This window comes from Lycium barbarum, chromosome 11, assembly GCF_019175385.1.
Source record: "Lycium barbarum isolate Lr01 chromosome 11, ASM1917538v2, whole genome shotgun sequence".
In the NCBI taxonomy this organism is placed as follows: domain Eukaryota; kingdom Viridiplantae; phylum Streptophyta; class Magnoliopsida; order Solanales; family Solanaceae; genus Lycium; species Lycium barbarum.
In genome coordinates this window covers 94,908,460-94,924,034 of record NC_083347.1, presented here as the reverse complement: position 1 = coordinate 94,924,034, position 15,575 = coordinate 94,908,460, and the positions used below count along the sequence as shown (strand labels likewise).

At 39.3% G+C, this 15,575-nt stretch overlaps 1 long non-coding RNA gene across 1 annotated transcript; it reads right to left on the bottom strand.

Annotated features, from left to right (window-relative positions):
• Window positions 1–7,300: 7,300 nt before the first annotated feature.
• Window positions 7,301–14,327, bottom strand: LOC132618761 (uncharacterized). Its single transcript, XR_009574298.1, has 3 exons — window positions 14,133–14,327; window positions 13,559–13,621; window positions 7,301–7,641 (listed from the first exon to the last, which is right to left on the bottom strand). It is a non-coding gene; the product is annotated as an uncharacterized LOC132618761 (long non-coding RNA).
• Between the last annotated feature and the right edge of the window lie 1,248 nt (window positions 14,328–15,575).

Sequence of the window (15,575 nt, the reverse complement as noted above, 5' to 3'; positions counted from 1 at the left end):
GACTCAGTGAAGGATGTAACGGTAAGCACGAGCAGAATAATAAGCAACCACATACATACAAATCATCTTTGGAGACTCAATAGATAAGTAACTAATCAGCTTTCAAGTGTCAGGATAATAATCATATTCAGTTCTTTCTAAATCTTATTACAAACCATAGCAAGGAACGTTTCAGGATTCATATACTTGTATCAATCTAACATGATATGGCTTTTGAAAGTCAAATATGACTCTAATTATGCAATTCTTTAAGAGTAGGAATTTCCATACATCATTTGTTAGTCAATCATATAGTAGGCTCGTGACAATAACATTAAGGAATGAATAGAATCATGAGTCATGCTTGGAACTAGAGAGTAGAGTTTACCCCAAGGCGCATATCATTTCTTACTTACGTCTAGGACATGCCAAAAGAAGGAAGGATTAGGCTTTACATACCTTTAGCGTTTAGTCGTATTATAACTCGTACTCGCTGCCCAATAGTACCTTATCCTATATCAAGATATCAAGAGTTACGATTAGTCCACGAGGGAATTCAATACGTGTATTTTAACGATAATACTCCCTTTCTAACATTTTGACGACGTTTCGTTCGCATTCAACCCAACTAGTATTCCAAGCTAATATTGTTAGTCATACTTTCAAGTACCAACCCGGGATTATTTAAAACAGTCCCCTATTCACAGCCAAACAGCCCACACAACATTACCATTTTCAATTCGAAATTTTCCAACTTCAATTACAACGACAACAACACAACATTACTTATATGATTATTAGAACTGTTTTAGCATCATTTTAATTCTTACAACAGCCCACAAACCATTTCAATTTCAACTTGAATCATTAACTCCTTCACTAAACGTCCATAACAACAATCAACATTCAACATTCAAAATACACTAATCTACCCCTTTCATTAAAACAGTCCACAGTTTGGACTGTTTTTCTACTTCAACATAAATCATTTCTTTTACACCTCAACTCACATATTCATAAGGCATACAATGCACCACAATGTCCATAACAACAACAATTAAAGCATCACATAAAATAGTCCATTAATCCCTCTAAACCAGCCCCTACACGGCTTCAACATAACCAAAACAAAAACTTCTTACAATCTTTGTTCCTTTTCATAGGTTGATACACATTCAACTCATCTACAATATATGTAAAATAAAACCAAGAATGGCTTCACCTAAGCTCACGGCTCATCTCAACTTCAACCACAACAACAATCCAACAACAACATGCACAAACTCTACATTCAAGTCATCATACAATACATGAAAAATGATCATTCTTACCTTACAATTTACTCTTCAACCTTGGCCGAATTTCAACACTATTTCCACGCCACACCTCCTTGTTTCTTTCCAACAACTACTACACGTTCTTATGCACTTGGTAAGGAGTTGAATTGATGGAGAATTTTTTTTTTTTTATCAAACCTTGGAGTTCATTCTCGGCCAGCCATGGCCAAGAGCTTCTCTCTCTATCTCTTGATTTCTCTCAACTTGTGAAGGTGAAATGGTTAGCTAGTTGAACCATGAATCAACATTTTCACTTATATATGCAGTCCACAGGTTGGACATGTGTCCCACCCAAGCTTGAGTCAATTTTCATTGACCAACTCAACATAACTTACACGGCCACTTATGGCTATTTTAATGGACTGATTTAGTTTTTAATCCCACTTAATAATCTAATCATGGTTAATTTAATCCCAACTTTCCATTAATACTTCTATACCAAACGAAATTTTTTGGGCAACTTGTGACTTGAAACGAAATCGGAAGTTAAAGTCTCTACTTCGTACCTTAAATAGTCTTGTCTTTAACTTGTCGCGTTTAGCTTAAAATGTCCCAATGCATAAAAATACGGGATATAATATCCTTCCCCCCTTTAGAACATTCGTCCTCGAATGTTAAATTAATCCCGTCGAGTTTTATAAAAGTCTTGGGAAAGGTTTTCTTTATTTACCAACATACAGATTGATCAAACAATTAACACAACCAAGCAAAGGGGTTTAGGTTACCTGTAGGCGTGGGAAACAAGTGAGGATATTTCTCTTTCATCTCCTCTTCAGCTTCCCAAGTCATCTCCTCCCTGTTATTGTTCCGCCATAACACTTTAACCGAAGCCACGTCTTTGGTTCGCAACCTCCTGATTTGTCGATCAAGTATGGCTATAGGCTGCTCTTCGTATGATAGCTCCTCCGTTACCTGGATATCATTTGCAGGAAATACCCTGGAAGGGTCACCAATGCATTTGCGAAGCATAGACACATGAAACACTGGGTGTACTGCTTCTAGATCATATGGTAGGTCTAATTCGTAGGCAACCTGGCCTATTCTGCGAACAACCTGATAATGCCCAATGTACCTCGGGCTTAAATTCCCTTTTCTGCCAAACCTCATGACCCCCTTCATGGGTGACACCTTCAAGAATACCCAGTCACCAACCTGAAATTCCAAGTGTCGTCGTCGGTTATTTGCATACGATTTCTGCCGACTCTGGGCTGCCAGTAATCTTTCCTGAATAAGCTTCACCTTATCGATAGCCTGCTGAACCATATCTGGTCCTATCAACTTAGTCTCACCAACGTCAAACCAGCCTATGGGTGATTTGCACTTTCTGCCATATAAAGCCTCGTACGGTGCCATCTGGATACTAGAATGGTAACTGTTATTATAAGCAAACTCAATAAGCAGCAAGTGATCATCCCAGCTACCTCTAAAATCAATAACACAGGCCCATAACATGTCTTGTAATGTTTGGATGGTTCGCTCGGCCTGTCCGTCAGTCTGAGGATGAAACGCTGTGCTGAGACTCACTTGTGTCCCCAGTCCCTCCTGGAAGGATCTCCAGAAGTTAGCTGTAAACTGGGCTCCTCTATCAGAGATGATAGCTGTGGGAACTCCATGAAGTCTCACTATCTCCTTAAGATACAACCTGGCATAATCTTCAGCTGAATATGTAGTCCTGACTGGAACGAAGTGGGCTGATTTCGTCAATCTATCAATGATGACCCACACAGAATCATATTTTCGTGGAGTGCGAGGTACACCTGTGACGAAGTCCATATTGATTACCTCCCATTTCCAAGTCGGAATCTCCATCTCCTGCAATAGTCCCCCAGGCTTCTGGTGCTCGACCTTAACCTGCTGACAATTCGGACACTGGGCAACAAATTCTGCTATGTCTTTCTTCATGTCATCCCACCAATACATGCATCTGAGGTCATGGTAGATCTTTGTTGACCCTGGATGAACAGAATAACGAGCATAGTGTGCCTCCCCCATAACCTGTTGTCGTAATCCTGCAACCTCAGGTACACATAATCTGCCTCTGTATCGTAGTACCCCGTCAGATGAAATCTTGAATGGGGTCTCGTCCTTCTGAAGTGTTGTATCTTTATAATGTACAAGAACAGGATCCTCATATTGGTGTCACTTTACCTCTTCCACAATAGATGACTCAGCAACACCTCACACAAAAATGCTACCATTATCGGAATCAGTCAAACGAACTCCCAGACTAGCTAACTAACAAACCTCATGGACTATCTCTTTCTGCCCTGGGGGTACAGCTGCCAAACTACCCATAGATTTACGGCTGAGTGCGTCTGCTACCACATTGGCCTTTCCTGGGTGATATAGAATATCAACATCATAATCTTTTAGCAACTCTAGCCATCTCCTTTGCCGCAAATTCAGCTCCTTCTGCTTAAAGATATACTGTAGACTCTTATGATCTGTATAAATATCAACATGTACGCCATATAGATAATGTGTCCATATCTTCAAAGCATGAATCACCGCTGCCAACTCCAGATCATGGGTAGGATAATTTCTTTCGTGCTTCCTGAGTTGCCGGGAGGCATAGGCTATAACTCTGCCATGCGGCATTAATACACAACCTAGCCCAACACCTGACGCGTCACAATAAATAACATAGCCATCTGGCCCCTCAGGAAGAGTTAGAACTGGAGTTGTAGTTAACTTTTCCTTTAGCAACTCGAAGCTCCGTTCACAAGCATCGGTCCATTGGAATTTGGCTGCCTTCTGTGCCAGCCTTGTTAAAGGCGCTGAAATCGAAGCAAAGTTTTCTATGAATCTCCTGTAATATCCTGCTAGCCCCAGAAAACTACGTACCTCAGTAGGTGTCGGCCAAGTCTTGACAGCTTCAATCTTCTGTGTGTCTACTCGGATACATTCAGCTCCAATAATATGCCCCAAGAACGCTACTGACGTTAACCAGAATTCACATTTAGAAAATTTAGCAAATAGCTTCTGGTGCTGGAGTATTCTAAGTATCGTCCTCAGATGATCTGCATGTTCCCCTTCTGATCGCGAATAAACCAGAATATCATCAATAAATACAATCACAAACAGATCAAGAAACGGCTTGAATACTCGGTTCATTAAAACCATGAACACTGCTGGAGCATTGGTCAGCCCAAAAGACATCACCCTAAACTCATAGTGCCCGTATCGGGTCCTGAATGCAGTCTTTGGAATATCCGCCTCTCTTACCCGCACCTGATGATAACCTGACCGCAGGTCTATCTTCGAAAAACACCTAGCGCCCTGCAGCTGGTCAAATAAATCATCGATCCTGGGGAGAGGATACCTGTTCTTTATTGTCACTTTATTCAGCTGCCTATAATCAATACAAATCCGCAGAGACCCATCTTTCTTTCTTACAAATAACACCGGTGCTCCCCACGGTGATGTGCTGGGCCTAATGAAGCCCTTCTCTAATAAATCTCTTAGTTGCTCCTTCAATTCTTTCAATTCTGCAGGTGCCATTCTGTAAGGAGGGATAGATATGGGCTGAGTGTCTGGCAATACGTCTATAGTGAACTCTATCTCACGCTCAGGAGGAAGACCTAGAAGTTCATCTGGGAATACATCTGGAAATTCATTAACCACTGGGACTGACTGAAGAGTCGGTACTTCTGCTTTCAAGTCATGCACACGAACCAGATGATAAATATAGCCCTTCCTAACCATTTTCCTTGCCTTGAGGTATGAAATAAACTTACCCCTCGGCGATGCTGTATTCCCCTTCCATTCTATAATTGGCTCCCCCGGGAACTGAAACCGAACTACTTTACCTCTGCAATCAACGTTAGCATAACAGGAAGCTAACCAGTCCATCCCCATAATAACATCGAACTCAGTCATATCTAGCTCTATTAAATCTGCCTTGGTGCAACGATCGCATAGGACCACCGAACAGTTTCTATACACTTGTTTTGCTATAACAAAATCCCCTACTGGTGTAGCTACCTCGAATGGTTCTATAAATTCAGATTTTATCCCAATTTTACTAGCAACAAGGGGAGAAATATATGATAATGTGGAGCCTGGGTCTGTTAATGCATATACATCTCGGGAGAAAATCGATAGTATACCTGTTACCATATTTGGCGAGGCCTCCTGATCCTGTCTGCTAGCTAAAGCATATATGCGGTTCGAAGGACCGCTAGAACTGGAAACTCCACCACGGCCTCTGCCACGGCCTGCTGGTGTCGGAATACCTTTCCTCATAGGGCGCATAGCTACCGAAGAGGATGAACCCGCAACTGATCCAGTAGGCTGAGCTGCGCCACCTGCACTACCCCCAAATCGACACTCCCTCATAGTATGGCCTTGATGGCCACAAGAGAAACAAGCACCAGTAATGCAGCGGCATTCCCCCGGATGGCGCCTGCCACATCGAGGACACTGAGGTATAAATGGCCTCGTCTGGCCTGAATCCCTGTGCATCTGGAAACCTGAAGTCATGGAGCTTTGACCAGCTCCTGAATACCCCGTGCTGTCAAACCTCCTACCGGTGAATCGTGGCGGTGCACTCCGTGCCGGCTGAGAAGGATATCTGCTATGCTGCTGCTGAGGCTGCCCGCCTCGAAACTCACCAGAATACCCAGCTGATCTAACTCTCTTGTGCTGACCCCTATCATGCTCTCTATCAATTCGACGCCCTCTACGTCGGTCCTCAACTCCCTGCGCATATGCCTGCACTCGAACAATGTCCATACCGGGCTGAGAAGCCATTGCCATACAACTATCAATCAAGTAATTGTCCAGTCCCATCACGTAACGATGTACCCTATCAGCCATGTCAGCTACAATAGTAGGCGCGTACCTAGCCAGCGAATCAAATTCGAGACTATAATCTCGAACACTTCTGCCATCCTGTCTCAGGTGTTAAAATCTATCCACTCTGGCCCGCCTCATCTCCGGAGGCAGAAAATGGCCCAGAAAGGCCTCCACGAACTCGTCCCATACTGCTGGAGGGGCATCCTCACCCCTAGACAACTCCCAGGACTCATACCAATTAACCGGTACATCACGCAACCGATATGAAGCCAATTCAACCGACTCAGTCTCAGAAGCTTTAATTATTCGCAACGTACGCAGCATCTGTCGAATAAAATCCTGTGGATCCTCTGCTGGCTTTGACCCATAGAACTCTGGGGGGTTACAAGTCAAGAAATCACGGACCCTCAAACTATCATGTTTGTCCGCATAATCACCTCCCAATCCGTGTCTGCGGGCCTGCCCCGACACTAACCTGGTCAATAACTGGACTGCATCTCTCATAGCCCTGTCCTCCGCCCCTGGCTGGGGAGCTGGAGGCTCGGGTGCTGGAACCTCATAAGCTAGCGGTGGAGCCGTCCCCCGATCTGCAGCTGCTGCTGCCCTAGGCTCCGCTGGTAATAGCGGGGTAGCGGAGCTCGCTGACTGGAGTCTAATCTCAGGCTCAGATTGGGCATAAGCCCTAGTAATCCTCCGGGTCTGGCTGGTGTCTCCAGCTATGGCCTTGCCCTTCTGGGCGGCTGTCGCTTTCTTTGGAGGCATCGCTGTAAACATAACAATCCGTTAGGGAGGAATTATCCTGATAATACGGCTCTATCGCACGATCTAGAATAAGAAAGAAAGATGACACCCTAAATGCCCTATAGCTTCCTGTTTATAAATGTGGTGCACAACACATCGATAAACAAGACTCTACTAGACACGGTCTGTAGACACTCCGAGGATGAACCGCTCTGATACCACTTTTGTCACGACCCAACCCCGTAGGCCGTGACTAGTGCCCGAGTTGGACACTCATATCACCTGTTAACTATAACCATTTACAGCAAGCATATCGAGAACTTATTTGTATAAAAAGGTAAGACGTTATTTTTAAGTCGTCACATATATGCATGTCATAGCCACCTGTCTCCTGAGGAGTTACAATTTCCAACAACAAACATATATATATCTACGCAAGCCGACAAGGCTGCCACTACACGCAACATCCCAAAGATATATATATATATATATATATACACGCAAGCCGACAAGGCTGCCACTACGAATGGTTACGCCCCAAACATAAGTCATATCCATACGACGAAACAACCACTATATACAGACCCACACAAATGTCCACAGACCTCTAAGAGTAATGACAGTGTCATATGACGGGACAGGGCCCCGCCGTACCCCGAACGAACACACATATATATATACAATAAAAGGGATTTATACCACAAGCTAGGCTCCGGAACAAAGGAGCAATCCCAAGTAGCTGAATAGATATCCTAGGCTGGCGGATCTCCGAAACGAACGTCTGTACCTGCGGGCATGAACGCAGCCCCCCGAAGAAAGGGGGTCAGTATGGAATATATACTGAGCATGTAAAGCATGAAATATAGTAAATAAAATCATACTGAGACAAGGAGTGTAGGATCTAATGCAACAAATAGAAATCCATAAAACTTACCTTTGAACATAATACATATTTATCAACCTCACACCAATATCAATATAGAGTTTAGTAGTTAAAGCTGAATAATTATTCTGTACATAACATATATAACGTGTCCCGACTCTCTAGTGAGGGGCTCGGTAATTAAAATCATAGCATTATAAACATGTACATATACGTGTCCCGGCCCTCTAGTAAGGGACTCGGTGAAATAATGATCATATGCCATCCTGGCCGCCATCCCCGTATCATCATGTCATCATATCATCATACCATCATATCATATATATATATATATATATATATATATATATATATAACGTGTCCCGGCCCTCTAGTGAGGGACTCGGTGAATAATATAGTAAATGTGCGCACGAAAACGTGTCCTGGCCCGGGACTCAGTGAAGGATGTAACGGTAAGCACGAGCAGAATAATAAGCAACCACATACATACAAATCATCTTTGGAGACTCAATAGATAAGTAACTAATCAGCTTTCAAGTGTCAGGATAATAATCATATTCAGTTCTTTCTAAATCTTATTACAAACCATAGCAAGGAACGTTTCAGGATTCATATACTTGTATCAATCTAACATGATATGGCTTTTGAAAGTCAAATATGACTCTAATTATGCAATTCTTTAAGAGTAGGAATTTCCATACATCATTTGTTAGTCAATCATATAGTAGGCTCGTGACAATAACATTAAGGAATGAATAGAATCATGAGTCATGCTTGGAACTAGAGAGTAGAGTTTACCCCAAGGCTCATATCATTTCTTACTTACGTCTAGGACATGCCAAAAGAAGGAAGGATTAGGCTTTACATACCTTTAGCGTTTAGTCGTATTATAACTCGTACTCGCTGCCCAATAGTACCTTATCCTATATCAAGATATCAAGAGTTACGATTAGTCCACGAGGGAATTCAATACGTGTATTTTAACGATAATACTCCCTTTCTAACATTTTGACGACGTTTCGCTCGCATTCAACCCAACTAGTATTCCAAGCTAATATTGTTAGGCATACTTTCAAGTACCTACCCGGGATTATTTAAAACAGTCCCCTATTCACGGCCAAACAGCCCACACAACATTACCATTTTCAATTCGAAATTTTCCAACTTCAATTACAACGAAAACAACACAACATTACTTATATGATTATTAGAACTGTTTTAGCATCATTTTAATTCTTACAACAGCCCACAAACCATTTCAATTTCAACTTGAATCATTAACTCCTTCTTCACTAAACATCCATAACAACAATCAACATTCAACATTCAAAATACACTAATCTACCCCTTTCATTAAAACAGTCCACGGTTTGGACTGTTTTTCTACTTCAACATAAATCATTTCTTTTACACCTCAACTCACATATTCATAAGGCATACAATGCACCACAATGTCCATAACAACAACAATTAAAGCATCACAAAAAACAGTCCATTAATCCCTCTAAACCAGCCCCTACATGGCTTCAACATAACCAAAACAAAAACTTCTTACAATCTTTGTTCCTTTTCATAGGTTGATACACATTCAACTCATCTACAATATATGTAAAATAAAACCAAGCATGGCTTCACCTAAGCTCACGGCTCATCTCAACTTCAACCACAACAACAATCCAACAACAACATGCACAAACTCTACATTCAAGTCATCATACAATACATGAAAAATGATCATTCTTACCTTACAATTTACTCTTCAACCTTGGCCGAATTTCAACACTATTTCCACGCCACACCTCCTTGTTTCTTTCCAACAACTACTACACGTTCTTATGCACTTGGTAAGGAGTTGAATTGATGGAGAATTTTTTTTTTTTTTATCAAACCTTGGAGTTCATTCTCGGCCAGCCATGGCCAAGAGCTTCTCTCTCTCTCTCTTGATTTCTCTCAACTTGTGAAGGTGAAATGGTTAGCTAGTTGAACCATGAATCAGCATTTTCACTTATATATGCAGTCCATAGGTTGGACATGTGTCCCACCCAAGCTTGAGTCAATTTTCACTGACCAACTTAACATAACTTACACGGCCACTTATGGCTATTTCAATGGACTGATTTAGTTTTAATCCAACTTAATAATCTAATCATGGTTAATTTAATCCCAACTTTTCATTAATACTTCTATACCAAACGAAATTTTATGGGCAACTTATGACTTGAAACGAAGTCGGAAGTTAAAGTCTCTACTTCGTACCTTAAATAGTCTTGTCTTTAACTTGTCGCGTTTAGCTTAAAATGTCCCAATGCATAAAAATACGGGATATAACACTATCTTCCTAAAAGCATAAATGAGACTAGTAAAGAAAAACATGACTTAGGCATAAAATGGAAGTAATATTTATGGACACAACATAGACTAAACTTAACTTTAACAAAACAAATCACAACAGGTTAGTCAAATGCAGTTCTAAGCAATATGGGATCAAGCAGATGTAACAAAGTATAAGAACACAAAGGGAAATCATTCTCTAAGTACAGTGTCATCATAACAGATTCAGCACACATAGGGTATATCTGTGGCTATATAAGCCTAACTCTCAAATGGTTTCTAAATAGTTTATGGACATTTCAAGTGAGGACATTATATTCGAAGCCATAAATGATTCTTCTTACAAAGGGAAAAGGAACAGGCAGGTGCAAATTATAGTATTAACAACTATAGCACAATCAAAGGCAAGCAGGCACAAACCAGAATCTTTTAATACTGTGATGTCCTGTTATCTCTTTTTCTTTTACAAGGACCAATTCAAGACACAAACAACAATGGAAATCAAGTCAGAAATGTCTATAGAACCAATTTCCCAGGACATTCTAAGCTATTATGTTCTCTTATGCAGTATATAAATCCTAAACCTAATCAATTACACCCTTTCAAATGACTTAAGCAAGTAGGCAGGTCACAGTTTCAAAATGCATAGAGGTCCCCTATTCTTTTATTATAGATGTTCTATTTTTTTCTCTTAATCCTATCTGGTTTGCAGGAAAGTATAAAAAACCTTAAAGGATGAACTTAGTCTTAGCTGTTTCATCCTTTCTATAAAACTTAACTAAGTATCACATATTTCCAATGTTATATGTTGCACAAGAGGAAAACAACTTCATTCAATCATGCTTAGAGTAGGACCAACTTTATATATTGCTGATCCTCGGTATTAATGTACTCATGACTTAGTTCAGAGAAAGAAATGGAAAGAAAGCATGGGTTTGTTGTTGAAGGAATCATAGAAAAAAAAAGGGTCAAATATACCCTCCCCCCTTAAACTACATTGTTATCCTGACTAGGAAAAAAGTACCATTGACCTTCTTAGTTTTTAAAGAATCAGTTATTAAGACTTAGGGTAAAAGGGTAGAAACATACCACTTTTCAAAACACAGACTGAAATCACAAATATACTTACATAACCTACATAGGATCCAAATCACAAACATGGTTGCTAAAAGTTCTGTCATGTGCCTTCAGGTTCTTTTCACAAAGGGGAATGGTTCCTCCATTTTTATTTATCAATAACATGCAGCATTAAAAAAAAGGACACTTTCTTTTCAAGTTTTATTACAGTTTCCAACTAATCCAAACATTAAAAAAAAAAAAAAAAAAAAAAAAAAAACTAATCCAAACATGTCCCTAAGGCATGATGAGACAGACACAACTGACAAGCCAAATTAGTTCTAACAGCCAATTATAGATGTATAAACAATCCATATTTTTAAGACTCAACAACCTTAAAAGAGTAACAAGATGATCCCAAAGTGCAAAAGGGTGAGAGGCTATACCCCATAAACTTGAGAGGGATGCCATGACAACCTTTTATTTGGGAGAAAAGATACTATTGGTCAAGCATTTCTCAATCCCTTCCTAAGGTGTCTTTAAAAGACCTTCCCCATCTAGGTAAGTGGTTTTCAACCTCAACCCATGCAATATTGACCTCTTGTTTCCCTTTTCCCCGATCACACATCAAATTATACTAGGCAGTTTACAAATCAACAGACAAATTGTTTTTTTTTCTTTTTTAGTTCGTAAATACTGGTTTCCTCTATGCCATTTCTTCATACTACTTTTAATTAAATCATTATCATGAGGCTTTCCTCTCTATCTGTGCATACTTTTTAAGCCTAAGCAGTTTGCAAACAATGGATTATAACTACTATATCAATTGTTTTACACACATAGGAGAACAAAGAGAATAGTCATGTTCCAAACTAAAGCCTTAATCTAAATTGTTCAAGACGTGGGCAAATCAAAGTCAAGCTGCTTCTTTTCATTCTTCTTTCAACACTTAGATACACAGATTTGAACATTCATGATTATTTACCAAGTTAAAACTCCTATAGGGGTGAAGACAACACAGATGCAAGAGCATGATATGTTAGTCCCTTGCTTTCCATAACAGATTACTTCATTTCTAAAGCAAGACCAACTAATAAGGCAGTGTCAGCAAAAGGAGTCACAAACAAAAGAAACAAACCTCCCCTTAAACATCACCTTCATTTCATTCTTTATTGTATACCCTTTTCAATTTCAATATGACTTGATGGAAAAGTTGATAGTCAATCCATTAACCATTTAGCAACTGAATCAATTCTAGTTAGCCTTAAATGAAGACCTGATCTTGTGGTTCTATTACTTCTCCTACTTCTTTTATTTTCCCATTAGATTCTACACATTTATGGAGGTAAATTACTACTAGGTGTGGAGCTTATGATATAGACTATCAAATCAAGTTATGAACACCATGTGCACAAGCAAATAAATTCCAACAAGATAAAACAGCCTTAAGCAAATCAAAAGGAAACATGATTCACATTTAGGTACCATGTTCACAATTGTTTCTAGGACTTCTGCTATGAATCATGGACACAAGCACACACTTTTCACAAGTCATAGGTGATCATACACAATCTACATTCAGTGATGACTCAAGCATAGTCACAGCCATGAACAAATAAGCAAACTATAGACCTAAGGGATGGTCCTGCTACACCTTTGTACTATTATTAGACAACAAACAAGCAATTAGTTTATCTTCTCTTACTCAACCCTAGGTGTAAAATTATTTAAGAGGAAAGGAGGAATGAAACACCCACTATTATACTCAGAGATTCAGCACAATAAATGCCTATTTTTTTTTTTAATCTAAATCCTCCTTTATTCATTCATTCTCCAAAAAAAAAAAAAAAGAGCACATCAGAAGCTATATCCAGAAATAATTCATCAAATTCCAATAGCCTAGTTAAGATTTAGCCAACAAACGTCACTTCACAAATAAGGCAGTTCATGACTGACTAGCTAAATAGGGGTATTCAACTGTAATCGAAAGCACACTCTACCAGCAAATCAACTATGTTCATTTGTATTTGTATGTAGATAGTCTCATCTTCCTTCTCTTTATTTAAGTTGAACTTATTGTACCTTTCTCTACTTAAGATCATGCTCAGTAAGCTAACAACATAAAAAAAAGATGAGGGAAAAGGAAAGAAGACCATCAAGAAACCTCACAGACAACTCTAAATGATAAACACAAAACCTCAAGACCATATGAACAGACAAAAACCCAAAGCCCTTCAACAGTCTACTTTATTAAGTGACTTTACTATGACATTTTCATCTATTCTTATCATGTTCTTACCAAATGGATCACATATTAAGCACAGAACTAAACAAGACATGAACATATAAGCATAATCAACCTACAAATAAATTCAAACTAGGCAGAATATTAAGTACTAAATACGAAAGTGAAATAAAAAAAATCAAGGTTTACCCTTTAAATGCGCAGCCAAGAAAAGAATGGATTTGAGAGTCTCTGTGCTTCCAAATCAGCAAACTCAACCACACACGAAGAAAGAAAACAATAAGAACCAAATATTTTGACTAAAAAAAAAACCAACTACTTAGTTTAGGTTTTTTCAAAATTCTTTTACTAGGAAGTCTTTCGAAAAAATCTGAGTTTTTCACTTCCCTTTTCCTAAATTTTTCTTTATATATATTTTCCTTGCTATTTGTTTTTCAGTTTTTGAATTTTTCTTTCCAAAAAGACCTTGTTTTGTTCAAAGGCTGGGTTCTATTTTATAGAACCCCAAAGTTCAAAACGAAATCAACAACCAACGGTGTGGGAGAAAATCCTTTTCCTTACAATCTAATAGATTAACCAACAAATGAACGATCTAGATCAGAAACAAGCAAATACACGATTAGATCTGGCCCTCTTGGGTCGATCTGGCCTAATGAAAATGGACCAAATTCAAAATACTAGCGAAAATAATCTTAAAAGTAAAAAATAATGACGATTTTGACAAAAAAAAATTGAAAACAATATAGTAAAGTGAAGGTTTTACCATATTCGTGTAAGATTGAGCATTAAAATCGGGCAAACTTTAATAATCTCACCAGCATAGGCATGCAACTATTGTGCATGTCTGTCCAGGTCTGCGAACATGCTATTTTTGGCATAATAGAGGTGAGGAGATTAGAGGCGGCAGCTAGGGTTTCGTGGAAGTGGTAAGAAAGAGAGAGAGAGCGAGAGAAGCAGGGTAAAGGGTGGGTAAAAAGAAAAAATGAAAATGAGGGGTGGGGTGGGGTGTTTTGTTATTTTCAGTTAAAAGGGATTTGGGCTGGGTCACAGCCTGGTTTGGGCAGGACTCGGTCCAAATCCGAGCTTAATATTAAATGGGGACTTATGTATACACCAAGTCTATATATATATATATACATACACACACCTTGTTCATATGTATATGTATACTTGGTGTATACATATGCATATCCAATACATAAAACAAGTAAATAGAGAAAACATTAAAATTGAAAAAAAGTATTAATTATGGAAAAAATAGACTGTAATTATTTTATTAAAATAATTAAAGGAAAATCGGTCAAATTATTTATGGGCCTAAAATGGCCTTAATTAATTAGCCAGCATAATTAAAATATTAAACTATATAATTAGCAAATCTTGAAATTAAATTAAACTAGTTATTTGAAATAAACATTAACAGAATTATTTTTTAAAATAACTCTAATATTAGTAAATCATGAGCCGGCTAATTTAATTATGGCCAAGGCAAAATATATTTATAAAAAGGATAAATAAATAGCTGGGTGTCTCCTGGGTGTCTCCTGACCTTTTTCAATGACCGCATAGCATCCCTCTTCTTGGAATAGCGACTTGAGACTCCCATCCATTTCTTTCTCGTTCAACGTCGACATCTTTCTGGGGAATGACTGGTACAGACCCGTAATTGGATGAGGCAAGTTCCTCGTTTTGGGATCTCTTTTTATTGCCCTTGTGAGCTTGTCTTCACTAGGAGTGTACCCCAGACCGAAGTGGTAGTTTTCTTTTTAAATTGGGACAGGCTCTGTTATCCCTCCGTGGTCTCTTCCTAGACCTTTGCCTGTTTTGAAGTCGTTCTTCAGCATGGTGGAGGCAATCATTCTGTAGACAGCTCGCATGGGCTTACCAGCCTCGTCCTCCGCATGAGTGGCCCTAACATAGTCCACAACATAAAAAATTTGGCGAGTGAGGGCTCCCTTCGATCATAGGCACAATGTTGTAAGGATATTTCTGAATATCCTTCTCAACTGCCACAACAATTTGCCATCCTTGCCATTCAAATTTTATGGCTTGATGCAGTGTTAATGGGGTTGCACCGGCGGAGTGTATCCATGGTGTTCCCAAGAGCATATTGTAGTTGGCAGTGATTGTCATGACCTGGAATTCTGCTGTGAAGGATGCGGGTCCAACCTGGATCTGTAGGTCTATCTCTCCAAGGGAATCACTT